This window comes from Eretmochelys imbricata, chromosome 1 (assembly GCF_965152235.1).
Source record: "Eretmochelys imbricata isolate rEreImb1 chromosome 1, rEreImb1.hap1, whole genome shotgun sequence".
Classification (NCBI taxonomy): Eukaryota; Metazoa; Chordata; order Testudines; family Cheloniidae; genus Eretmochelys; species Eretmochelys imbricata.
Window position 1 is genome coordinate 247,565,202 of NC_135572.1, and position 27,674 is coordinate 247,592,875.

Consider the following 27,674-nt stretch of genomic DNA (forward strand, 5'->3'; position numbering starts at 1 on the left):
AATCAGACACACATTTCATCTCCTTGCTCCATTCCAGTGATTAGTCCCAGAGAAGCGCCCTGTTCTGGAAGCCCAGCTTGTGCTGGTGATATCAAGAGATCTATATGGTACATTTAAACAGAAATTCAAAACAACTCGGTCTCTGAATGGAACGGTTCTGGATTGCTAAAGGGGAAACAATAAAGGTGTCTGTGTAATGCATTTATTGAGTCTAGTCTCTGTTCTTTGATAATTGTTTCTTTTCTTCATTCTCAGAGCCAACAGACCCAGGCCCCTTAAAAATGCTCTGTGTGAGGTGCTGTAGGTCCGCAAAGTGTGGTTGGCTGAGCTAGCTTGACAAATGATAGGGTCAGTCCACTTTGGTGGGCACTGATATCACTCAGCAGCTTGCAGCAGCTTGACTACTCCCTCAGTCTCCTTACTTCAGTAAATAAAAGTAATACTCAGGGTCTGTATTTGCTCACTGGCTCAAGCAGGAGCGAAGCAATGTTACAAGCTTCAAGAAAGAACTGGCAAAAACCATTCAGTGGAGGACAATGGAGCTCTGCAAAGATACATCTGTGGGGATGAATGATGGGCACAGAATGATCAACGCACTTTTTACAGATTATTCCAGAGTAGGAAGTTTGTGTTTGTTGTATGAAGTTTGGTGCTGTGCATGAAAATGAGCAACTGACAGCACTGAGATCTAGAGAGTGAGGGTAGGCACTGTACAGTTTCCTCCACAGAGCTCTCCATCCCGGCATGCAGCACTTTCTGCGGTTCCAACAATGGGCCCCATGCAGTTCTGCAGTGCACTTCATCTCTTACTTGCCATCAGGTTAGCTGTTCCATTCATGGGCCCACAGCCTCTCTGCAACACACATCAGTCCTGACCTGCTGCTTGCTTTGCTATTCCAGTTCTTTCCTCATTTAACTGTCAATTGTTCTATATCAGGTAGTTTTCATACACTTGCTAAGGATTTCTATACTGCGATATTTGGAAAGAAAAGGAGGCAACAGAGCTTATTTTTGTTCATTCAGCTATTTGTTCACAGCTTGTTCTCTATTGCGTTATATCTTCTAAGTTCCTGTCTGACTATAAGAATATGTTTACAACTGCAGCTTCTATTGCTGTTTTTGGGAGTCCATTCCACACCTGAATTCCACATGCTGTGCTTAAAGGCATGTCTACACGACTTTCAGATCCTTTCGGAGCTTTAGTTCATGTCCCATTGTTTTTCACCCTATTTATCTTGAGCAATTTTGTGGCATCTGCTTTCTCTGGGCCGTTCAAAATGTTATACACCTCAGTCAGGAGATGTGCCCTCAGCACTACCCTGTATTTCTGGAAAAAAACCCCAACGATAACAGTAAGCTGATGATAGGTGAGTGTCACTTTTTATAAGCAGGCAGAAGAACTAGGTGATCTCATTTGTAACTTAATAACTACTTACAGTCTGCCAGCAGCAGCCTTTTTTCTCTAGCTCACTCACTCTCTGATTGTGTAGTACATGTTCTGTGCCAGATAAACAATAAATGTGCTGACACCATTCAAAACTGTATTTGCTTCATGGGGTGAGCAAACAAAGACTGACCTTGAAAAGAATAGGGGACTTAGGTAATGGGATACAAAACCTTTTATCTCTTTGTCACTCCCGGGTTCAGAGTCCACCTAAATTAGTAGTGACTAAGAATCACTGTGTTGTATTTATGGCTCTCTCACCCATAGATCCCAAGCACTTTGCAATGGAAGGTAAGTATCACTATCCTAATGTTATACATGGGGAAACTGCAGTAAAGAACTTGCCCCTGGTCACCCATCAAGACCCAAATCTTGAAATCAGATTAGCATGGGCAGGCTCTTGAGCCCATGCAAAATCCCTTTGATGTCACACTCACTCATGTACATTTGGCTGCAGAATTAGCGACTGCTCCCTTTACTTTTTGAAGCAGTCCTTACTCACTCAACTAGCCTCATGGACTTCAGTAATATTTCTTGTGTGAATAAGGTTTGCAAGAACAGGCCCTTCATTTTCAAATGCATTGCAGTCAATCAATATGATCAAACCTTGAGCTCCTTACTCGATTGCTTGAAGGACTGAATTACGGAACTCTCATTGACTCAAATAAATAAGGACCTGAGGCCTTGACTCATTATGCAGATTATCAGTGCTCCAATGGTTCAACTTGTGATACTCTCTGCTGTACATCAAGGGCTGCTGAAATCAAGGGAGGTTGCACTGGTGTAAATGAGGACAGAACTTGCCTCCCCCCTCACACACACACACCCCACTTTTGGATAATTGCTGATTTAGTAACTTTTACAGAGTCTCTATGGGGTTCTATATTTGTCTTTCAAGAGATTTTAAGAATAAATGTGTTCAGTTTACAACTGAAAAGATGTATTTACTGACTGCTAGCCCTGCAAAATTGACCTTCAACCTAAGAGGCAAGCTGCGTTCTTTTCTTCTTGGGTATCATCGTCAGTAAAAGGGTTGTGAAAGCCAAGTTCTGCTCTCAGTAACACCTGTGCCATCCCATTATCTTTAATGGGCTGACAGAGATTGGCCTATAGAATTTGATAGGGATTAAAGTAATAAAATTCTATAGAAATTCAACAGAGTTCTCTATACAGTCTCTAAAAGCTTTTTGAATGATCACTTTTCTGAAGCATTTTTAAACCAACTTGAGACCTTATTAGAGAATTACATCTGTTCTATAGACTCCTTTTAGATTGGTTTAAAAATTCTGTAGAACTATGGTCATTGTCTATTAAATTTTTTGGACTTTTCCATAAAGGAAAATTTACTTTTTTCACTCAAGTAAGCAGAGGTGAGTGTGAATACACACAGAGAAAGCGTCTGAGTAAGAAGGTGACATTTTTACACAGTCACTTTTCATACTGGAACCACACTTTAAAATATCATCCCTGAACCAGACATATTGAGGCTTTTTGTCTTTCTGTTTTTAATTCATGGGTTCTAAAAAGTAAGTGTGAGGAGGCTGTAAAGGTGGCTATTGAAGTTGGCTACCGCCATATAGATGGAGCCTATTTCTATGAGAATGAGGAGGAGGTTGGGCGAGCCATTCGTGAGAAGATTGCAGATGGAATGGTCAAGAGCGAAGAAATGTTTTACACAGGAAAGGTAAGTTGGTTTTGTTCTAAATACCATCACTTGTTCATAGAATCATAGAATATCAGGGTTAGAACCTCGAGGTCATCTAGTCCAACCCTCTGCTCAAAGCAGGACCGATCCCCAATTAAATCATCCCAGCCAGGGCTTTGTCAAGCCTGACCTTAAAAACTTCTAAGGAAGGAGATTCCACCACTTCCCTAGATAACGCATTCCAGTGTTTCACCACCCTCCTAGTGAAAAACTTTTTCCTAATATCCAATCTAAACCTCTCCCACCACAACTTGAGACCATTACTCTTTGTTCTGTCATCTGCTACCACTAAGAACAGTCTAGATCCATCATCTTTGGAACCCCCTTTCAGGTAGTTGAAAGCAGCTATCAGATCCCCCCTCATTCTTCTCTTCCGCAGACTAAACAATCCCAGTTCCCTCAGCCTCTCCTCATAAGTCATGTGTTCCAATCCCCTAATCATTTTTGTTGCCCTCCGCTGGACGTTTTCCAATTTTTCCACATCCTTCTTGTAGTGTGGGGCCCAAAACTGGACACAGTACTCCAGATGAGGCCTCACCAATGTCGAATAGAGGGGAACGATCACGTCCCTCGATCTGCTGCTGTCCTCTGCTTCTTTCTGTGCTGCTTTTCAGCAGCAAGAAAACAGTGACTTTAGTGAAGGGGTTAATACAAGTTGTAGCAGGCTGACAGGATTTGCCTGAAACAGCCCTCTTGTTACCAGGTGCTAATCCTGTGGGGAAAGTGTTATATGCATTTAGTGCCAGCTGGAGCTTTAGCAAGCATGGTGCCTAGATACAGTTACCAGATAAAAACTACATTGAACTGAAGCTAAGGGAGAGTAGGTGTTAGTAACCTAAGGGTAAAAGCATTACAGGGATGCTGAGATTATCCCAAAATTAAGCATTACAGACCAGGAGTTAGAGATTTAAGGTTACACCTCAAAGAAATCCAGATACGTTAGGCTATGTAAATGCACAGGTTAGGCACCTAAACAATCTTAATTCCTCCACCCGAATTATGTACGCAATAGCCATAGAATTAGGTTTAGTTCATTGTTTGTGGTCCCAGACTGCACTAATTTGATTTTGAAAGACACATTAGATGTTTCCATTTTCTACCCTTGTCAAGGTTCCTTCCCCACTTTGAACTCTAGGGTACAGATGTGGGGACCTGCATGAAAACCTCCTAAGCTTACTTTTACTAGCTTAGGTTAAAACTTCCCCAAGGTACAAACTATTTTACCTTTTGCCCTTGGACTTTTGCTGCCACCACCAAACGTCTAACCGGTATATTACTAGGAAAGAGTCCGTTTGGAAACGTCTTTCCCCCCAAAATCCTCCCAACCCTTACACTCCCTTTCCTGGGGAAGGCTTGATAAAAATCCTCACCAATTTGCACAGGTGACCACAGACCCAAACCCTTGGATCTTAAGAACAATGAAAAAGCATTCAGATTCTTAAAAGAAGAATTTTAGTAGAAGTAAAAAGAATCACCTCTGTAAAATCAGGATGGTAAATACCTTACAGGGTAATCAGATTCAAAACATAGAGAATCCCTCTAGGCAAAACCTTAAGTTACAAAAAGACACAAAAACAGGAATCTACATTCCATTCAGCACAGCTTCTTTTCTCAGCCATTTAAAGGAATCAGAATCTAACGCATATCTAGCTAGATTACTTACTAAATTCTAAGACTCTTTTCCTGTTCTGTCCCCGGCAAAAGCATCACACAGAGAGAGGGAGAGGCTTTGTTTCTCCTTCCCCCCAGCTTTTGAAAGTATCTTGTCTCCTCATTGGTCATTTTGGACAGGTGCCAGCGAGGTTATCTTAGCTTCTTAATCCTTTACATGTGAAAGGGTTTTTCCTCTGGCCAGGAGGGATTTTAAAGGTGTTTACCCTTCCCTTTATATTTATGACAACCCTCATGGTATGAATGTTCACTTTTCAATGCTGCGGGGTATGATGATGCAACATTAATTGTCAGGGCATCTACAGACTTTGTATATAGGTGTCATTTTTATTATTTAAATTTAAATACAATAATGCATACTATGCTGTATATCCAGTGACATTTCATGCCTGAGGTATAGTAGAATAAAGTTATTTAGGGAATCAGCCTTCTCAACATACAAATCTGATGGCAATTGTTCTCTCTTCACTCTTCACAGCTTTGGAGCACATTTAACGCTCCTGAGATGATCCCCTCAGCCCTGGAAAAGTCACTGAAGAGCCTGCAGTTTGACTACATTGACCTCTGTATTATTCATACACCTCTATCTTTAAAGGTAAAAAAGAGTTCTGTCTTAACACTGCAAAATCTCGTCCCCACAGTTCCCTTTTTGCTTTAAGACAAGACCGTATGTTAACTGCTTGATTCAGAGACACTTTTGTAAGGAACAAGGAGCTCTACAATACTAAACAATTTTCCTACGTATGTTTCTTCCAGATCAGATGTAAAATGAGCTTTCACTTATATTAGGGATGTGGAGATAATCAAGAGAACTAATGGACTGAACATCCATCAAGTTTCAGAAAGAACTTTGCACTTAATAATAAAGGTTAAATGTGCTGTGAATATTGAGTTACTGACATGTCACAATAGCTTAATATTTCTAGAATTTCTCCAGAAAGCAACTCATGTAAAACATCAAACTGAAGGGAAGTTTATCTAACGAATTTTTTTTGTTTTTAAGTCGAGATGATTTACTCCCAGAGGATGGAAATGGAAAATAGATTTTTTTACAATGTAGACCTGTGTGCCACTGGAAAGGTGGGTATCATGTACGAGTATAACATTAAAACACATTTGCAAAACTGTCATGAAAACTTACCAGGCGAGGCACAAAATCTACTTACCCATGAGTGTATGAGAAAACAATAATGAGATCTATATTTCAGGGCATAAACTAAACTCTAATATGGGTTTAGGAAGAAACTTTTCCTGGATGTAGGTTATTTCATAGCTGTCCACTGTGGGTTTCCTGTATCTTCCTCTAAAGCAGATGGTAGAGGTCACTCTTGGAAAGAGGACTAATTGGGCCACTAGTTTTCTCCAGTTTGGCAGTTCCTATGATCCCACTAACCCACAGAAAAATGTTACTCACCTGGGAGAATGGGAGCATGGAATATTGTAAGGCTATATTAAGATACAAGGCAGTGCTTTATTCGTCCAGTAATGATGGCTAAGGTGTGTTGCAAGAGTCCTTCCTGATGCTGTTTTTCTTAAAGAAACAAAGAAATTCTCTAAACACAAATGTTGTACTGCTTATTTCCCTTCTGGGGGAAATAACCTATATCTGATTCGCAGATGCAGTCAGGTATTTCAATTTCTCAATACATGCAGTTATAGGCACCAATAAATGTGCCTGCCTTTAACTACAGGCATGGACCTGGAGGCCATTTTGGACATGTAATGTAGAGATAATGATGTTGCAGGTCTTGAATCCAGACCCAGAACTCCCCACTCAGCTGCCATATTCGGGCCTCCACCCAATGGTTACTGAACCTAGGTGGGCTGAGAAACTACTAGGGCTATAGCACCAGCCAATGCACCACCCACAAGCTCTGATTGGAGGATTGCCCAGCTTCACCGATTGCCAGCAGGAGCAACAGATAGTTTGTCTGAGCAACAAGATGGTTTCCTATTGTGGCTGCATTGGACCCTGCTTGAGCCTGCCTCCTGCACTCAACCCTGTTAATGATTCCTGCTCAGCTCCTGCTTTATCCTAGCCTTCGCGCCTACTCCTGCCATGCACCTGCTCCATGATTGATCCTTTCTTGCCCTTATGCCTCATCTCCAATCCCCAGTGACCAGTCTTGACTCTGACCCTGGCCTCATTATTTCTGACCGTGACTCCATCTTGACCCTTGTCTCTGGCATTTGGCATCTGACCTCGGCTCTGACCCGCAGCTTCAATTCCTGGTTCTGACTTGTCTCCTGGCTCTGGTAACTGGCAGTTGACTGGGAACTCCAAAGCCTGGGTTCAAGACCCGGGACATCACAGTAGTAAGGAAATCATAGTTATTTGAATTTTTACCCTTCTGGCTCTGATATATGTGATTGGCCTTCAGATAAGGAGTCCTGTATGTCCTTGTAACATTAATATTTAAAGTTTGCCAGTTTACCTAAAGGATTGTATTTTATTTCAAAGGAAGTTATCTGATATTTTAATATAATTTATCTTCTTAAAGTAGAAATGCATTTAGGTGCTCTGCTGAAAGGCATATTATAAATACCTAAATAAATGCAGCAGATAATAGATATTTGTGGGGGAGTTGTGTGACTGTCACTTTGTACAAACTGAAATCTCCATTTTTCTAATGCTTTAGGTTGAATGTCATCCTTACCTCAACCAAAGGAAATTGCTGGAGTTCTGCAAATCCAAAAATATTGTCCTGATGGCTTATAGTGCCTTGGGATTACACAGAGATGAGAGATGGTAAGGAAAGAAGCTGACTGCATCACACAGGGAAAAAGAGTCTCATCAATAAAAGAATGCATCTGATTCTCCACTGCCTTGATCTTGTGTGGCCATTTATGCGGGTGGAAAGCGGGCATAGCATGCTACCAAATTGGCATGGATGTGTTTTGCACCCATTTCGCACAGATATAAATGACCACACAAGGAGACAGGCAGTGGAGAATTTGGCCTAATATGTTTGCTAAATATCTAATGATAAATGAGTATCGCCTCCAAGAGGCTAAGCTCTCACTGATTCCAAGATCAGATACGCTCACTCTGCGTCTGTATTCCCTTGCAGGGTGGAAAGCTCTCCAATTCTGCTGGAGGATCCAGTACTGAATGCTCTGGCCAAAAAATACAACCGAAGCCCAGCTCTAGTAGCCCTGCATTACCTAATAAACATCTTAGATGTCTGTATTCTAATGCAAGAAGTATGGGGAATAAACAGGAAGAACTAGAAAATACTAGTGAATAATCACAAATACGATATTATTGTCATCATGGAAATTTAGTGAGATAATTCACATGACTGGAATATTGGTATAGAAGGGTACAGCTTGTTCAGAAAGGACAGGCCTGAACAAAGGGAGGAGGCGTTGCCTTCTATATCAAAGATGCATACACTTCCACTGAGGTTGAGACAGAAGTGGAAGTCAGACCAGTTTCTAGTCTCTGAGTAAGAATAAAAGGGATAAAAAACCAGGGTGATTTGATGGTAGGGGTCTGTTACAGGTTACCTAACCAGGAAGAAGGGATGGATGAGACTTTTTTAAAACAACTAACAAAATCATCCAAAATGCAGGAATTGGTAGTGATGGGGGACCTCAACTAACCAGACATCAGCTGGGAAAATAATACAGCAGGGCACTGATTATTCAGCAAGTTCTTGGAATGCACTGGAGACAACTCATTATTACAGACAGTGGAGAAAGTGAGTAGGGGAGAGGCTATTCTGGATTTGATTCTATAAAGAGGGAGGAAGTAGTTGAGAATCCGAAGGTGGAAGGCAGTTTGGATGAAAGGGAGCATGGAATGGTAGAGTTTATCATTCTAAGGAATAGTAGGAGGGAAAACAGCAGAATAAAGACAAAGGACTTCAAGAAAGCAGACTTACCTACCAATTCTCTGCGTTTGCTAAGATCCCATGGGAAGCAAGTCTCAAGGAAAAAGAGTTCAGGGGGGTATCAGTTTTTTAAAGAGACATTATTAAGGGCATGGGAGAAAATTATACCAGTGCAGAGGAAAGATAGAAAGTATGGTAAGAGGCCACCCTGGCTTAATCAAGAGATCTTCAGTCGCCTGAGTCATACAAGAAGTGGGAACTCAGTCAAATTACATAGGATGAATATAAAGAAAACCACAAGCATGTAGGGACAAAATCAGAAAGGTCAAGGCCCAAAACGAGATTAAAGTAGCTAGGGATATAAAGGGTACCAAGCAAGCATTTTACAAATACATGGGAAGCAAGAGAAAGGCCAGGGACAGGGGAGGCCCATTTCTAAATGACAAGGGAAACACAAGAACAGAAAACACTGCAATGTCCGAAGTGTTAAATACCCTTTTTGTTTCAGTTTTCACCAAAAAGATAGCAATGGTCAGACAACCATCCTAGAGAACAACAATGTAAATGGGGTAGGCTCTGAGGCTAAAGTAGGAAAATATCAAGTTAAGAATGACTTAGACAAGTTAGATGTCTTCAGTTCAGCTGGGCCTGATGAAATACATCCCAGAATACTTAAGGAACTGGCTGAAGAGATCTCTGAGCCATTAGCAATTTAGCTTTGAGAACTGGTGGAGGGAAGGACTGGAAAAGGGCAAATATAGTGTCACACCCGCACTGTCCCCCCCTCAGGGGGTTCCCTGGGAAGGCAGATCAGCACTGCATGTTGCTAACGCTGTTGCAAGCATCGATGAGCATTTTGGGGAGGGTCAAAGGTGTGAGTGTGGAGTGGAAGATTCCTTTGCAGGCTGTGAGATGCCGAAGGGGGAAGGAGGAAGAGAGCAGAGAACTCAATACTTCAGCTAGCTCAGTCAGAAGATAAGACGCTGGCCCCCAGTCCAAGGTCACGGAGCCCGACGAGAAGTCTACAGCTGTATTCATATTTTAGCCAACCCCAGCCAGCCATAAGAAAAGGAGAACTAAGCTGAGCAGACTGCAGAGATTGCAAAAATGAATGAGACAGTGAAGGCCAACAGAAGGGGTGGGGAACGAAGTTTCATGTTCCTGGAGCCGATGTGTTTTGGGAAAGCTGAGGAGGCCACAGAGACCCAGTTTGGACTGCTACAAAGAGCACGGGGAACAGAGGTCACTGAACAAAACGTCCCCAAAAGAACCCAGGACTTAAAAACCTTTCTGAGAACTGAGGCAAATCAGAGATCAATAGCGAACGCTGGACGACCTGTGCGCACAGGACAGAACTCCTGTCCACCCCTCCCCCTCTTCTTATGTTACACCCAGGCCTGGCCAGCTTCAGGTAATGCATGTGTGAGTATGAAAGTAGTTTAGAACTTGGGGCACTAATGTTTTCTTCCTTCCTCTGAGTGACGTGGGAAACCCTGCCCCCAGCACTCTGCTGTTATTTTATTATTTTATCAATAAAGCTTTAAAACTCAGTTACGTGGTATGCTCCGTCATCATCCCCCTAAAGGTTCTGCGGATTCAGCCTGATCACCTGACGCCCCAGACAGATTGGTAACATAAATCTGTCACAATAGTACCTATCTATAAAGATGAATAAGGACAATCCATGGAATTATAGACCATTCATCTTAACTTTGGTATCCAGAAAGATAATGGAGCAAATGATCAAGCAAGCAATCTGTAAGTACCTAGAAACCATGTCAAACCCACCTAATAATTAACAAGCCTTGTGGATGGGGAAAGCTGTAGATATCATATATCTCGACTTTAGAAAGTCTTTTGGTAGTGTCTCACATGACCTCTTAAGCAAACAAGAGGTCAGTAGCCTAGATGAACTTACTATAAGGTGGGAGCACAAATGGTTGGAAAACCATACTCGTAGTAGATATCAATGGTGTTCTGGGCCAAGGTGTTTGAAGCACCGCAGGCCGGCAGAGGTACTCTGAGAAAACGAGACCCACACGCAGCTAAGCAGCGAGTTATTGGCTTTATTGAAGGTTAGTGACACACCCGCAACGGGGACTCCAAGCGCTGCTGTCACGGAGGCGAAGAAGCCAGCACACCGGAGCTTTGCCTGGGATGGAGTCCAACGAAGGGGTAAACAGCGAGCCCTAATAAGCAGTACACAGAAACAGCTCATGAATATATAATTAGGTACTTTTTTAAAGGGGCTTTCCGCTACCTGGCGACAGGCCATGCAAGGCAGACAAAACCGGCCTAAAACCGGTTACAGTTGGTTCTTCATGTTTTACAGTGACCAGGCGGCTTCGAGAAAGCGTAAGTTCCCTAGCTAGGCCATAACAAAGTCTTCTGCAGTCCCTTACAAATGGCTTACAGTCAAGCTGGAAGGGCTTATCAAATGGGGTCCTGCAGAGTTTTATTTAGCCACAATGACCCTTTCTAAGCTTCCTGTGCACAATGGTGACTCTGCTTAAAAGTGTAGATTTATTTTGAAAAGTGATTGTGTAAAAATGGCACCTTCTTATTCAACCAACCTGTTCCCTGTGTGCATTCACAGTCCTATCTACTTCAGTGGGGAAAAAATTATCACTCCTTTCAGCCCTACAGAGAGAACACAGCTAAGGGAGAGTGAAGTGGATTTTATTCCTCCTGGGGTCTCATCGACAAAATTGTTTACTAATTTCCAATCAATTACACTTGTACTACAAACCCATTAAAAGCAAGGGATTATCACTGAGAGCAAGATTTTAAGAGAGTGGGATTGAAAGGTGTCAAAGAGCATAATTTGTTCTCCAACATCTTTATTGCTGTAGGTGATGGACAAGAAACAAAGAACCCAGCTTGATCCAGATTGAGTTTGTGGAGCTATCAGTTAGAAAAGCATCCTTTTATTTGTCAATGGTGCACATTTGTATTGAATCTCTGACAGTCAATATCGAACACCAAGTTCTCATTTTACAGAGTCACTTTTCAGAGCAGAACCACACTTTAAATGGAGAACTGATGGCAAAAGAAGAAGGGTGTTCTTGGGCAGGATTCTTTCCACATTAGAACTGATGTCCTGTTAGAAATGGCATTTGTCTGAACTCCCATCTCCTGGATCCCAGAGACAGACCAGAATTGTGTACAGAACTCAGTCATATACCAAGGACATCTTCCATTCCATTCTTCCAATGGCCAACTAGTTAAGTCAGACAACAGAATGACTCCTAATAACCAAGGAGAACAAATTTAGCCAGAAAGATTTTAACGTTGAAAGTGGTCTCACATAGGGTTCCTGTACTGAGCAAGTGCATTTCTCACATCCTGGCTGCATTTCGGCCCCTCGCCCTGCTTCTTCAGGAAACATTCACTTCTTGCTCTCATGTGCATCTTTGCACACACAGCCACCACATAACACAACCCTTCTGCCAAAAAAGTAAAGCCAGTGGTATGCCATGAATGAGGCATTTTAGAAAAGTGTTTTTTACAGAGTCAGCCTTTGAGAAAGAAGAGAAAAGGGAGAACTTCTTTAGAAAGAACAGTTGGTTTTGAATCATTACAGCTTTAGAGTACCTTTCACCATCCTGAACTTGTCAGAAGCTGCCTGGACCAATCACTGAAGAAACTTAAGTTTGACTATCTTGATCTTTTCATTATCCATACCCCTGTGTCTCTAAAGGTAAACATTTCTTTTAAAAATATACACAGGAAAACAAATGTTTAGTAGTATATCCACGGGCCAGAGCAGAAAAAAAAAGACCCGTTCTGAAAAAAAGACCCATAGTCCATCTTGTCGTACGTCCAGTCTGCAGAAGTAGCCTTAGATGGGTGTTCAAGGGGAAGGCAAAAGACAAAAGAAAAACTAATGCATGAAGCACACTCTTTAATTCAGTGTTTTTTGGGGGGAAACCCACATGGTCTCTCATTGGCAATCAATGTATATTAAGCATGTAGGTTATGCTTTTAATCCTTCCTATTAAAACATCATATGCTACCTGGGTTCACTCTATGCCACTTCAATATCTATATAGTTATATAATCTGTGAGGACTGGCAAATTTACAAACTATCTCGGAAACTTTCTAAATTCAAATATACACTTAATGATCAAAAGCAACCTCTAGTTACTCTGGAAATTCACCAATAATCTGTGAAATTAACCTTGGATTACTGGGATCTCTTGTTTTTTAATCAACTATAACTTCTTTCGCTTATTAATCACGTGTTCATTTATTCAAGCTTCTTTCTCTTTGTCAGAGAAGATACCACATATGTTTTATCTGTAATATTTCTAGGCACTAATTTGCTTTTGACATGCATGCTTTGTTTCACTGCGTATAAACAGAATTTCTTATGAAAGTACTGTTTAACTGAGCTAATTAATTTTCCAGTATTAATACGTATTCTCTTATTGACACAATTATTTCTAGGCAGCTAGGGTGAAATTTGCTCATGAAACAGAAGCTACACTGTATATTTTAGTCATGTATAGGATTTTAACTCAAAAGTGATATGTAGATTTACAACGGCTGCTCTGTCCCTAGAGAAGTAGAAACTGGTTCCATTCAAGGTAGAATTATAGGACTGGAAGGGACCTCGAGAAGTCACCTAGTCCAGTCTCCTGAACTTATAGAAGGACCAAGCATTATCCAGCCATCTCTGGCAGATGTTTATATAACCTGTCCTTAAAAATCTCCATTGATGGAGTTTCCACAACCTCCCTAGGAAATTTATTCCAGTGCTTAACTATCATGATAGTCAGGAAGTTCCCCAGGTTGTCCTTATTTTCCTTTTTATAGATTGGCAGTATATTTGCCCTTTTCCAATCCTCTGGAATTTCTCCCATCTTCCATGAGTTTTCGAAGAAAATCGCTAATAGCTCAGACATCTCCTCAGTCAGCCCCTTGAGTATTCTAGGATGTATTTCATCAGGCCCTGGTGACTTGAAGACATCTAACTTGTTTAAGTAATGTTTAACTTGTTCTTGCCCTGTTTTAGCCCCATATCCCACCTCATTTTCACTGGTATTCATTATGTTAGAGGTCCAATCACTACTAACCTGTTCAGTGAAAACTGAAACAAAAAACTCATTTAGCACTTCTGGAATTTCCACGTTTTCTATTATTGTTTTAATTCAGGTGATTTAAGTCTCGTTCTGGTGCCCCTGGAATCTTCCCTTAGGGATTTAAAAGGGAGAGAGTTAATAAGATGTTCATATCAGATAACTGGTAGGTGTTACAGGTAGGGAAATTCTTGGTGACTAGGCAATGATCCAGCTTTCAGTCTCTCATCCATTATTTTTAGCTTGTGGGAAGCCAAGTGGTTTAGATAAAACCATTCTATTACTTTTATCCAGCTTTAGAGTTCAACACCTTCCCTCCACCACTCCTCCTGCTTACAACTCCTTCCTTGGCCACAAAATAGTTAAAATCCACTTGTGTAAAAAACATCATGACCAAGGGGGATTTTCCTTTTGTTTTTAAGCCTGGAACAGATACATTCCCAAAGGATGAAAATGGAAAACTCATTTTCGATATTGTAGATCTGCATCAAACTTGGGAGGTGAGTGACACGAATAACACAGTGTTAATTAGGAGCCCATCCAGTTTCCTTAAGCAGCCACTCTCTGACTGTTACCCAGAGAGTGTTCAGAGTTCTATCTGCTTTTTTAGTCGTATGACCTTTTTAGAGGGCTAGGGAGAATGTAATTGTTATGTATGTGGGAGGCTGGGATTGTTAGTACGATATGTTGTTGAACTGCTATTGATAAAGTGCAAGTAACCATATCTAAACGGCACCATCACACTTAACAGGTCTGCCCCTTGTGTGTATTGAGCATCATTGCTGCCACCTTTAGTGACAAAAATAAGCTTGGCTGCTTTTTACTCCAGTTAGCCCAGCAGCACCAACCAGCTATGCTCCTTCTTGTGAAACATCAACAGATTTCCTTACTAAAATCAAATCAGTGACACCCGCGTTAAGAAGATGATGTTGCTCAAGTGTCACTGAGGGTATAATCTGAAGACGTTGGGGCTGCAGAGGTGCAATTGAACTGTTCTTATTAGTGATGATGCACAAATTGGAAAGAGTCCAGCCAGGGCTGGATTACCCAATAGGCAGACTAAGCACGTGCTTAGGGCACAAGCAAAGCAGGGGGCACCAAAAAAAAAAAGATTTTTTTTAAAAAATTTGATATTTCAAAAAAGGCATCGAAGTAGTCATCATGGGAAAAATCAGAACTTTGTTAGACTTCCTTACACTCCACTACACACTCTTCCCCCGTTTTTCTGTTCTTTTTATTACTTATCCCCACCTAAACCAGGGGGGCATCCTACTAACATAGATCGAAATAATGAGAGGAAATCAGATCCTGTCATGTATTGCAATAAATTTATGTTTTATTATTGATATGTTCTTCTGAGTTATACGTACATGATTCATTTTTTCCTCTCTTTTATATATATATTATATATATATATAAAAATAGTGTACATTGTGTAATTTGTTGTTTTTTTTTAAAATTCAGATAACTGAGATAAGGGGCAGGATGAAACGTAACCAACTGAGTGGAGCACAGAAATGTAAACTTGCAGAAAAAAAGAAACAAAAAACTGGTGAAATTTTCCAAAATCTTCCAAAGCTGACATTTTTCAAAGCGAATCCATCAGAAGCAACATCTTCTCTCAGTAACACAGACGTTGTTCCAAAACCTGTAGGTGTTTCAGAGACTGACCCTTCTTCTATTGGTGAAACAAACATCATTCCAGAACATGTCTATGTGTCAGAGACTGTAACTGATCATCCTACTCCTGGTGGTAAAACAGACATTGTTCTAGAAGGTGTGGATGTGTCAGAGACTGAACCTGCTCATGCTGTAAAGAATAGGAAAAAAGATCCTGGTATGTGGGTTGATTTCAGTACCGATGATGTAGCTTACTGGATAGATCGTGGACCAAATGACTGTCAACACCACACTGGGCCATTTGAGAAATCTTGTTGGACTTTTACCAATGGCAAACAAACAAGATATTGTCCACAAAAAATATTTTTTGGCATGAAAGCGAATGGTGAGAAATACACTTAAGAATGGCTACTGTATTCCCCATCAACAGGGTCTATGTACTGTTTTGTTTGCAAACATTTTGCATATAAACCTTCAACATCCCAGTTTGCTGCAGATGGATTTAGTGACTGGCAGAATACTGTTTTAATTGAACAACATGAAAATAGCACTGCTCACAGAGATTCAATGTTGATATATTTAAATTGAAGACAGGGCTTTGCATTGACACAAAAATTGGAAGAACAAATTAAAGGGGAGCATGAATATTGGCAATATGTCTTGCAGCATGTTATAGCTGTTATTCAAACATTAGTTGAATGTGGTCTGCCTTTCCAGGGATCAAATGACACATTTGGATCATTGCAGAATGGAAATTTCTTGAGATTGTTGGAGCTTGTGGCTCAGTTTGACCCATTTTTAGCAGGCCATATCTCAAAATATGGGAATGCTGGTAAAGGTAACCCATCATACTTATCCAAGACAATATGTGAACTCATTGGTCTAATGAGTGACAAAGTTCGTTCAGCTATTGTGGATGAAATAAGTACTGCTGGGTACTTCAGTTTATCTGTCGACTCTACACCTGATCTTTCACATATTGATCAATTGAGTATTGTACTAAGATATGTGTCCCCAACAGATGGAAAACCAGTTGAACAATTTATAACATTCCTCAACATTCCTCACTTCCTTCACTGGTGAAGAAATGGCAAATCAAGTACTGCATTATCTGTGCCAAGTTTGCAAAATAGATTTCTCAAAGTGCAGAGGTCAGTCTTATGACAACGCTGCCAATGTGTCAGGGCATTATCAAGGAATGCAGAAGTAGCTTTTAGAACAGAACAAATATGCCATATTCATACTATGTGCTGCACACTCTCTCAATCTTGTTGGCCGCAGTGCTGTTGATTGTTGTCCGGTGGCAGTAAGATTTTTCGCAACACTCCATGTTACTTTATACATTTTTCTCTGCCTCAACACACCAATGGGCAGTTCTTAAAACATATTTGGGCAATGATCGTGTGTTCAAATCTCTTTCTAATACTCGCTGGGAGGCACGTGCAGTGGCAACAAGTGCAATTCTGGAGTCCAACTCAAAGATTGTGGATGCATTAGAATGTGATTAGATTGTGAATGCATATAGCTGAAGACCAATCACAAAAGGGAGAAACTATACGAGAGGCAGAAAACATTGCAAACAAGATGCAAGAACTAGAGTATGTATTAACGTTGACCATGTGGAATGAAATTTTACAACACTTTTACCATACAAGTCAAGCTCTCCAAGAAAAAGAATTGGATTTGAAAACACGTGCAGACCTCTGTCAATCATTAGCAGACCACTTATACACTTTGAGGAATGATTTTGAAAGATTTGAAGACATATCAAAAGATATCTTGCCTGATACTAACTACAAAGAAGCCCAGTCCAGCAAGCGAATCAGGAAAAAACAAGCAAATGATAGCAGTTCAACAGAAACAACATAGAATCCTAGAGACAAATTTCACATATCTACGTACTATGCTATAATCGATACACTTGAAGCTCATATGAAGAGGAGAGGTGAAGTGTACAGAGAAGTATCAAGTAGATTTTCTTTTCTAAATTATATGGACTTATCTGATTAACAGTATTCACAAGGTTCCCAAAAGCTAGTTGACTCATACCCTGTTGACTTCTGTGGAGAAGTACAGCAGTTCCACTGTTATATGTGCTGTGACAAAGCTCTGTCCTTGTCTCCATGGGTCCTGCATTTCCTGGCAGATTTTTCCTAGCCTCAGAGGCTCACTGTGACCCTCCACATAACCCTTCTCTCTCTGGAGACAAGGGTCACAGTCTACTGAGCCATTTTCATCATAAGCCAGCGAGGGAGGTTAGGAGAAGCTATCCTCCCTTGCACAGTCTCTGTTGTCTCCCAGTCTCAGTGATTAATCGGGGGGGGGGGGAGGAGGAAAAAAGGGTGGAGCCTGGGCCCGCCCTCTACTCTGGGCTCCAGCCCAGGGACCCTAATAGTATCAGCTATGGTAGCTGACCTATTAGAAACATGACATGTACAATTCCCTGGGCTACTTCCCCACAGCAGCCCCCACTTCCTCAAGCTCCACTTCACCCTTACCTCAGGGCCTCCTTCCTTGTGCCTGATATGGTGTGTACTGCTCAGTCTCTCCAACAACACAACTTCTTCCCACAGCTCCTGACATCTGCCCCCACCTGACTGACTGGGAGGCTTTTAACTAGTTACAGCCAGTCCCCGATTGGCTTCAGGTGTCTCAATCAACCTAGCATTCTCCCTGCCTTCTGGAAAGTTCTTAATTGGCCCCAGGTGTCTTAATTGACCTGAAGCAGCTGCCATTTAACTTATCCTGGTACCAGGGATTTGTTTAGCCTGGAGCTAATATATCTATCTCCCACTACTTTTCTATAGCCATCTGGCCTTGCCCCATCACAGCACGCAAAGTTTAATGAAACAGGAAAAATGAAATTCAGTCACATTGATCTTCATGACACAATATTGAAAGATGGAACACAATGTGTATTTCCAAATGTAGAGATCGCACTACGTATTTTTCTAACATTGATGATTTACTAACTGCTCCTCAGAACGCTCTTTTTTTCTCAACTGTAAAGAAAAAAAACCCTCAGAGAACAACAATGTGTCAGGACAGACTTGTTTCACTTTCTCTATTGTGTATGGAAGTGGACATGCTAGTCGAGTCCGCTTCGATGAATTTATCCATAATTTTGCAATCAGAAAATCTAGAAAGAAGCTATTTTAATTTCAGCATACATGTAAGTTTTGTGTCATTTCGAAAAATAAAATTTTATTTTACGGTATAGTATTGTTTTTATTTTGAATTACATATGGGGGGGCACCATAATCTTTTCAGTGCTTAGGTCTAAAGGTCTTAATCCGGCCCTGAGTCCAGCCCAACTGTCAGACTTCAGCCAGGTCTGCATACAGTTTTGGTCCCACTTTAACTATGTCAGTTAAGGGTGTGATTTCTTTAACAAAATAGTTGAATTAGTGCAACCCGTAGAGTGAAGGCAGTTATACCAGTACAGTGGTGCCTTATACTGGTGTGTTTTATTCCCCTAATTTTTGGGAATAAATTACACTGCTATAAGAACTTTTATACCAGCACAACTGTATCCACTGGGATAAGTGATACCTCTCTGGCACCACCCTGGAGCAAGAAAGGGCATCTCTCTCATCTCAGACATCCAAGTGAAGAAAAACACAAAATACTTCTGCAGCCCACAAAAAAGACTAGGTCCCTGAAGTCTCACACAGAGTGAAGATCGATACTTGGGTGCAGATCTGGGCTCCTTATCCCCTATGAGCCCAAGCAGCCAAGGCAAAGTCCCAGGGCTCCAAAAACTAAAATACAGAAAAGCCAGTCCTCTAATTCCTCAGGGGGCCCAGGAGGCCAGTGCACTCAAACAGTTTCCTGAGGGGATAATCCCTACATCCTGGGAGCTTCAGAGTCCCATCCAGACTGAGCCAGCGTTCTTCTTTCTGATCACTTGCTCTTCGGGCTTGACAAGCCTCATAGGTGCGGTGGGTTGTGCTCAGAGAAGCTCTTTAACCCTTTCTTGACTGCTATGGGAGCAGACCCATCATACTAGGAGAGGTCTACTACATCAGTGTCAGACTGATTGATAGAATTAAACTAGTACAAGAACAGTGCATAATCCAGACCCTCAATGAGTGTTCAGGGCAGCTAGTTAAGTGAAATATATTTTTTTATGTGTGAACTGAGCAGATTTGAGGAGGAAATCACTGAGAGACAACAAACATGAAATCTCATGCCCTTTTTTTTTTTTTTTACAGAATCACTTTGTAGAGCAGAACCACACTTTGAGATGCTTTGGACTTCCCTGTTCTTAGGACAGGGGTATTGCCAAAGCCATGGTCAGGGACAGTCTCGGCTTTACAGGTGATATTTTCCACAGAGGAGGAATGAAATATTCTGCCCTAGAGTCAGCCAAGATGAGGACTCCATCAGATCCAAAGCGCCGCCCCAAGATTGGCTGAAATGCCACCCCTTCACAGGGGCCACCCCAGGCACGTGCTTCGTTAGCTGGTGCCTGGAGCTGGCCCTGCTTACCCACATTACAAAATCCATCAGTCAGTTTAATATAATTGGCGCTTCTATATCAAGAGAGGCCAGAAATGAAATCTAAAGGGGCATCAGGTTAGAATCAAGGTGCATTGACGGAGCTTTGGGGAAGTTAGCACAGTGTCTGTTCACATTATCCCTGGTTCTAATTGCTGCTGTTTGGTTCCTCATTTTCAGAAGCATTAACTAAACTCCCTCGTTTAAAAGGAAAAAGCTAAAACTTCCCCTGTGACATGTGCCTTCCCTTCAGTGGACTCTAGCAAGCTTTTTTTATTAAATGTAAAAAGTAAACAGGATTTGGCTACAGTATCATTGTTATCATAGCACTCTTCTGATCTGAGATTCTGCAGTCCTTTCCTATTATCAGAGCAGGGAAACACTGGCGTATCTCGGACACCACAGAATGGCTACTGTCAGTAAGTACAGACATTCTAACGGTGACCACTGTACCTGTCCATCTCCTTCAGTATTTCTTGTGTTTTCCCTTTAATTTTCATACTCAATTATTTTTTCACTATAAAACTCTTAAACTGGTGTTCATAGTCCCATACTTATGTGGTATCCTTATTTCTGTATTGTTCACTAGCAATGATTGGGTATCGCTATATCTTTGAGGTTCTGTATGTGTAAGGGACAAATTAGAGAGAAAGCGACTGGGAGAGGCAGTGGCCAGATTGTCTGCTTTCTACTGGGGGGAAAAGATGACTATATTTCACTGGATTGGATGGAGATCTGATGCCTTAATGAATGGTTGGAAAATGACGGTCTCTAAATCAGAGTTTTCTTCTAGAACAAATCAAACTTCCCCTACTGTATGTGTAATGATATTTTGGTGGAATAATTTTATATGGAGTGAGCCCAGTTGAGCATAATTTTTCTAGTCTCATGGAAATTATACTCCCAGCAGTGATAATGGAACTGGCCATTGTTGTTTTTCCCAGGCCATGGATGCATGTAAAGACACAGGCTTGGTGAAGTCCATTGGAGTGTCCAGCTTCAACATCAGACAGCTGGAAATGATCCTGAAAAAAAACCAGGGCTCAAGTACAAACCTGTTCTAAACCAGGTAAAACTCTGGCCTTTGAATGCAGACCTAAAAGTACTGAGTTAGAAGAAATTCAGAACTTGTAGTTAGTGAAGAGTTTCATTTATGGGGGAAGAACCTCAATCCTTAAAGGAAGCAGAAACTCCAGAATGTCTTTCTCAGCAGGAGCTAATGTCCAGCGTTTCTTTTAAATCAAAAAGGAAACTTCCTTATTGCTCCACTTCAAGTAGACACAAGCCACAACAGTTAGACCCTGATATTAAACTCCTCAGAATTTGTGGGTGTTGAGACCAGCTGACGTTAAAGACAGGGGCCATTAGCATATACAGATTCAGGTTCAAGTTCTGAAAAAAACCCATAATGCTATGGAGCTTGGAACAAGGGCTTTGTTTGTGCCCATCACTAAATTCATGGAAAACCTTATGCAAATCAAGAAAGAATAAAGTAGAAAATACCCTTAAAGGAAACAGTGTTTGAGAGGGGCAGGAGAAAGAGAGACCCAGCTGCTTCCCTGAACATCCAGAGATCCTCTCCTGCTACCTCATTCCCCTGCTATGGGAATGGACTTTCAGAGCACCAGCCTCTCTCTACTTCGAATGTGAGGATGATTTATTACCAGGTTATCCAAACTCATACTCAGAAATGTGACTTTCTAATTGATTTGCCTACCTTTTACATAGTTACCTAGATGTATTCTATACCTGCTGGATAAAGGGAAAGAATTGAGTTACATATAATAAGCAAAATGACACAGGATATGCACAGCATCCCATAGTCAGTAGTTGAAAGTAATTTTACCTCTCAAGTAATATTTTTTTAAACTTAGTATAGCACAATTTCTACACGGAGGATTATATATAGGTAGAAGATAATTTTGAAGTTGTAAATCTAAATGCTTAAATTTCAGTATTAAAATATGTAAGAGTAAAATGTCTTATCTTGAGGAAAAATCTATTGTTTCACAGTTGGACAACTCAAAAATGACTGAACTGATTTTGATTCAATTTCTTCCCTCCCTGCCAAAAAATTCATTTGTGAGTTGAGACCAAGCATGAGACATTTTAGACCAAGAGACCACTTTAGAGGAAGTTATCAGCCCCTGAAAATAAGGGCTTAGAATGAGAGTGCCATCTCGTCCATATGGACAATTACAACTGGTCCCAGTAAAGATCCATAGAACATCTATTAGTAATTATCTCACTACAACTAATAGGCATGGCTTTAATGGCAGTGTTGGTCCAGGACATGATTTTGATCCCTATCTTAGCTGTGTAACAATACACAGTGGGTCAAAACCTGCTTGTAGAAGACTTAATGAGGTGTCAGTGGGACTACACGCACGTGTAAGACAAGCAGGATTTGGCCCTCAGTTTATAAGTCTTTATTAAGCCCATCCCCATACAGCGTGTATTGGCTTCACTATCCTCTATTAGATAAACTGTTTCTTGGGATTTGTTATCATCTAAACTGCACCCCATGGTCACTTGCACTGCCAGGCTGTATTTTAATTGAAGGATATTTTATTGAAATTTACTTCGATATTTTAACGTTCTGTATCCCCTTGACATAACATCTGCTGTTTCTTTTGTCTGACTGCTGCTGCTTATATGACCTGAGATTTCAATTTTGGGTTGGGGGCTGATTCTGCAGGTTGAGTGTCACCCTTACCTCACCAAAGCAAACTGCTGGCTTTCTGCAAATCCAAAGATATCCTCCTCGAAGCTTATTGTGCTCTGGGCTCAAAAAGAGACAAAAACTGGTACGGAAAGAAACTGAACTGTGCTCCCAGGTTTAGAACATCAAAAATGGGTTGGAGGGAGGGGAAGGTACCCTCTGTCTTCAAAATATCTGGTATTTATAGAGTTATAGAATAAAAATGAGAGCTGGAAAAGACCTACTAGGTTATCTTCAGATTGCACAGGCATTGTTCTCAATAAGCTGAGATGACTGCATTCCTGATCCCCAGAATGCTCCCTGTTTCTGTGTTTCCCTTGTAGGATAGACCAAAGCACCCCAGTTCTGCTGGAGGACCCAGTATTGGGTGCAATTGCCAAAAAATACAAACGAAGCCCCACTCTAGTAGCCCTGTGCTACCAGCTGCAGTGTGGTATCATGGTCCTCTACAAGAGCTTCACCAGAAAACATACTGAAGAAAACTTCCAGGTAAAACAGGAGGGGAGAGAGAAGACGATGAGAGACACACCTCCCTCTGTGCAGATTTTGATGGGACACTGTAGAAGGCTGAGAACTTTTGTGCCCTTGTACAGTATGGCACTGCAGGATTCTGCCAGAGAACTATCAGACATTGTGTAGTGCAGTTCTCAGGCAGGTTCTCTATTCTTAGAGAAGGCTTTTGCCACTTTAATATTTGAACTGTGTAACTTGGCATCCACTAGAGCCCTTTCCCAAAATGACTAATGCTACTCTTGACATCAGGGGAATATAGGCCCCTCTGAGCTTTGGAAAGACAAATGATCTTCCAATAGGCGTGTGCCCCTTTCCTGCCCTCAGCCTCTTGCCTAGACCATGGGTCCTCTTCAAACTCTTCTCTGTCCTCCTCTGTCCACTTTAGTCGAGGATCTTAAACATCTTTCCCAGGTAAATCAGCGTAAGGCATCCCTCGTTCTATTTTCCATACCCAAGGAGCAAACCATACAGTATCAGACTGACTGATTTATTCTACATTAAGGGAAAGAACAAGGAAGAACATCTACATGAGAGAGCACAGTGTGTGTATCCTCTGTAATATGCCCTTTATTTCCCAAAATGGCAGCTGCCTCTGCAGACAGCAGATTCCTAGAAGTTTAAAGGTGAAATGCACAGAAAAGAAAATCACAACAGTTACATAGCTACATATCCTTTACCCAAGGTTGGATTACCGTATGGGCCAATGGGGCCCGTAAACAGGGGCCCTGGCCAATTTGGGGGGCCCGCAGGAGCGGCCGGAACTCTAGTAGAGCCCTCTGCTCCTCCTCTCTCTCCCCTTCTCTGCTCCTCCTCTTCCCCCTGAGATCCCGCCTCCACCCCAGCCAAAAGCCCGTGGAGGTGGTGTCTGGTGAACAATGCATAGTCCCCCAAATCCTCAGGCAGAGCTGGCTGAGCACTGCTCACCCAAGCCCCACGCACAGCTAGCCCAAGCTCACTGAAGGCCTTCCCCCAGCCCCACCCGGCACAGTGCTCGACCAAGCCCCTCTCCCTTTTCACCTTCCCCATGAGGCACTGAGCTCCCACGAGCACCTCTTCGCCTGTGCAGAGCTGGCTCTCTCCCCTCCCCCATGTGGGTTGGCCCAAGTCCTGCCACTCAACGCCCCTCCCCCGCTCCTTTTTGGCAAAACTGGGCATTTGTCCCATTTTCTCTTGCCAACTGATCAGTTGGCAAGAGCAAAAATGCCCAGTTTTGCTCAAAAAGTTGGGATGTCTCAAGCCAAAATGGGACATATGGTCACCCTAGGCCAGGGATCCCCAAACTTTTTCTGTCACGCCCCTCCTTACCTAGTCCGTGCCCCCTCCCCAGGAGCCAGGGCCAGGAGCGGGACTGGGTTTGCTCTCAGGGGCTGTGAGTGGGGGTGCAGTCAGGAGGAGAGCCACAGCTGGGGCTGGGTGCAGCCAGAGCATAGCTGGGGGGTAGAGCTGGGCCCTGCCGTGCCCCCCAACATTTCTCCATACCCCCTAGGGTGACATGCCCCACAATTTGGAGACTACTGCCCTAGGCTGTGGTAAGAGCTGCCCACAGAGCCCAGGCAGCTGTGGGGACCCCAGAACCTTTCACCTGCCTTGGGCAGGGGGCCCAAGACCAGCCCTTGCCCCTGCCCCCCAGGGCGTGCTTCCCAGGGGACGTGGAGGGTCCAGGGCTCTCCACAGTTGCCCAGGCTCCCTGGGGAGCTCTTAACATGGCCCAGCTTCTGGCCAGGCCAGGGGGAGGGGCCTTGGGGGAAGGGGAGGAGCAGGGGGTGGGGCCCCATCACAGGAGCCGGGGGAGGGGCAAATGTTCTTTGTGCCTGGGTCCCCAATATATCTTAATCTGCCTCTGTCTTCACCTCTGAAATATCTAAAATACAGCGGAAAGAGCAGGCCAGGATTATTATACCTTTTTTCATTTCTGTTGGCTCAGCATGAGGTGTATGGTTCTGTAAATGCATATGCATCCCGCAGGAATAACCCAATGTTTGATCCTGTCTTCAGGGTCAGGTTTTTGACTTCCAGCTCTCTGAAGAGGACATGAAAACCATTGATAGGATGAACAAAAACCGTCCCTATGTGCATTTAAAACAGTAAATCATGATACTTTGCAGTATTTTAGAACTCTGTGGAGAGGCAGAAGAAAGGCAGCAGTAGTCACCCCACGAAGAAATAAGGTTTTGTGATATACTGAGCTTAGTGATGACAAAGGATGTACTTAGCATCATAGCTAGTAGGACTGGAATGGAGTCATGCAGTTTAAGGCCAGAAGGGACAACCAGATCATTTAGTCGGATCTCCTGTATATCACAGGCTACCACCACCACCCAGCATCTGCACACTGAACCCAACAACCAAAACCAGACCAAAGCATTAAAACCTACAGGAGACTAGACACTTATGTGCCACACACAGAGAATAGGAAGGACTCAGTACACCCGTGCCTCCGGCCCTCACAATGACAGCAAAATGGACCTGGAGGGTCATTTATTCAAACCCCCACAGTTAGGCAGGAGTGATTTCATTGGCTCAAATTCTGCTCTTCATTACTCCAGTAAAAATCCACAGGAAATGACTGGGCCTGAGTTCCTCTGGATATACTGAACCCTGGATTTGGACTGTTATCCCAACACATTCCTAGTGGGATAACAACTCATTTAGCCTTGAGTTTTTCCAGTTTGAAGGGAAAACCACAACTTCCCTTAGATGCCCATGTCATTGTCTTATCATCCTGATGGTTATAAAGATTTCCAAGGTTTCAAACTAGAGATGGACCTAAACTCAAACTCTGGGATCAGTCCAGAGTCCCTCTCTGTAGCCTTTGTTCTGTTCCAGTGGTATCCGCATAGGAATATCCCCAGCAGAGGAGAGCCCGATGGAGCCAGGTCCTTTGCCATACCCTCCAGGACCTTGGCATAAGGGATACACTGAAGGCATTTCTGGGGAGAGGGTTTGGCCAGAGTGCTGCTGTGCTCCAGAAATCCCCAGCTAGCAGAGAGCACGTTGGGGATTAGTCCAAGGCTCAGAGAGTTGCAAACTTCGCCTTTGTGGATACCCCCCCTCCAGATCTGCACAGTACCACTGGGTGCAGCTGAGAACTGAACTCCCTGTACCTTAATAATCCTGATCTTTGCAGAAGTTTGGATCTAGATGAAACATTGTTTGATCTTTACGTCTGCAATGCGCTAAACCAAAACACACCCACATTTTGGATCCAGATCAGGATCTCAACTTTACATTTTGGGCCTGTCTGCATTTTAAAGACAATTTTTCCATCTTCATCAAAGCCCACTATTACTTGTTCTAGTCTCACAGTTTACTGAGAATAATTATCTCTTGTAACAGCATTCTGCCATAGGCAGTCACAGACAGTTATGACCCAATGTTTTCTTCAACCTCCATTAACTTCCAAGTAAACACGGGTATTAGATATCAACTATGCTGTAATGTAATGTCATCTCAATAGCTACTGTACATTAGAGTACTCACCTGCTGAAACAGTGGAGTGATGGGCCTATAGAAAACCCTACAATAGGTAGAAGATATAGCATCTCTACTCTTTGAGATTCCTGCATTTTGCACTCAGATGTCCTAGTAATGTAGTTACAGGTGGCTAGTTCATAAATGTTACCTTTTCTTTTTAGATTTGTGGGCCAGCCTCAGTTTCCATTTATAGATGAATAATGGAAAGGATCTTTTCACTGTTCCTGATTTTATTTCATGCATAAGGAAAACCAGACATACATTTCATCTCCTTGCCCCATTCCTGTGATTAGTCCTAGAGAAGCACCTTGTTCTGGAAGCCCAGCTTCTGTTGGTGATGTCAAGAGAACTACACTGTACATTTAAACAGAAATTCTAAACAACTCAGTCTCTGAATGGAATGGTACTTGATTGCTAGTGGGAAAAAATAAAAGTATCTGCGTAATGCACTAATGGAGTCTAGTCTCTATTCTTTGATAATTAGGTGGGGTTTTTTCATTCTCAGAGCCAGCAGACCCAGGCCCCTTAGAAGTGCTCTGTGTGAGGTGTTATAGTCCCCAAAGTGTGGTTGGCTGAGCTGGCTTGAAAAATAAGGGGGGTCTGTCCACTTTGGCAGGTGTTGACTTCATTCAGCAGCTTTCAGGATTTGACCCTGAATATAACAGAAACTATAGACTAAAAATCCCACAAAGTGGATTCCTTAGCTCACACAGATCTTAAAAACAGGCAACGCTTCATAAAAATTAGACATAACGCAGTCTCTGTTCACCAAGCAACGTGCTATTTAAATATTACTCAGGGCCAAATCCACCCCGAGCACTATGTAGGCCAGTGTGCAGTTGTGGAGGCCAAGACCAAAAGAGTAAAATCCAGCAAGATTCTTTTTATGAAGACATCAATCCCACAGCTGCAGAAACACTTGCAGCAGCAGCCCTTGACCCAGTCTTGACACAAACCCACTCACACTTCCCGTTTCCTCTTAGATTTTCTAAACTCAAGGACTACAATTCCCAGCATGCACTACTGGATCTCGCAACACCACAGCCAGCTGTCCGCAGCATTCTATCACCAATTGGGAATGGCAGCAAAGCCACTGAAGGCTGTTAA

General features: G+C 42.4%; 1 pseudogene; it reads left to right on the plus strand.

The window, feature by feature from the left end:
* Positions 1-770: 770 nt before the first annotated feature.
* Positions 771-27,674, plus strand: LOC144272874 (estradiol 17 beta-dehydrogenase 5-like; annotated as a pseudogene).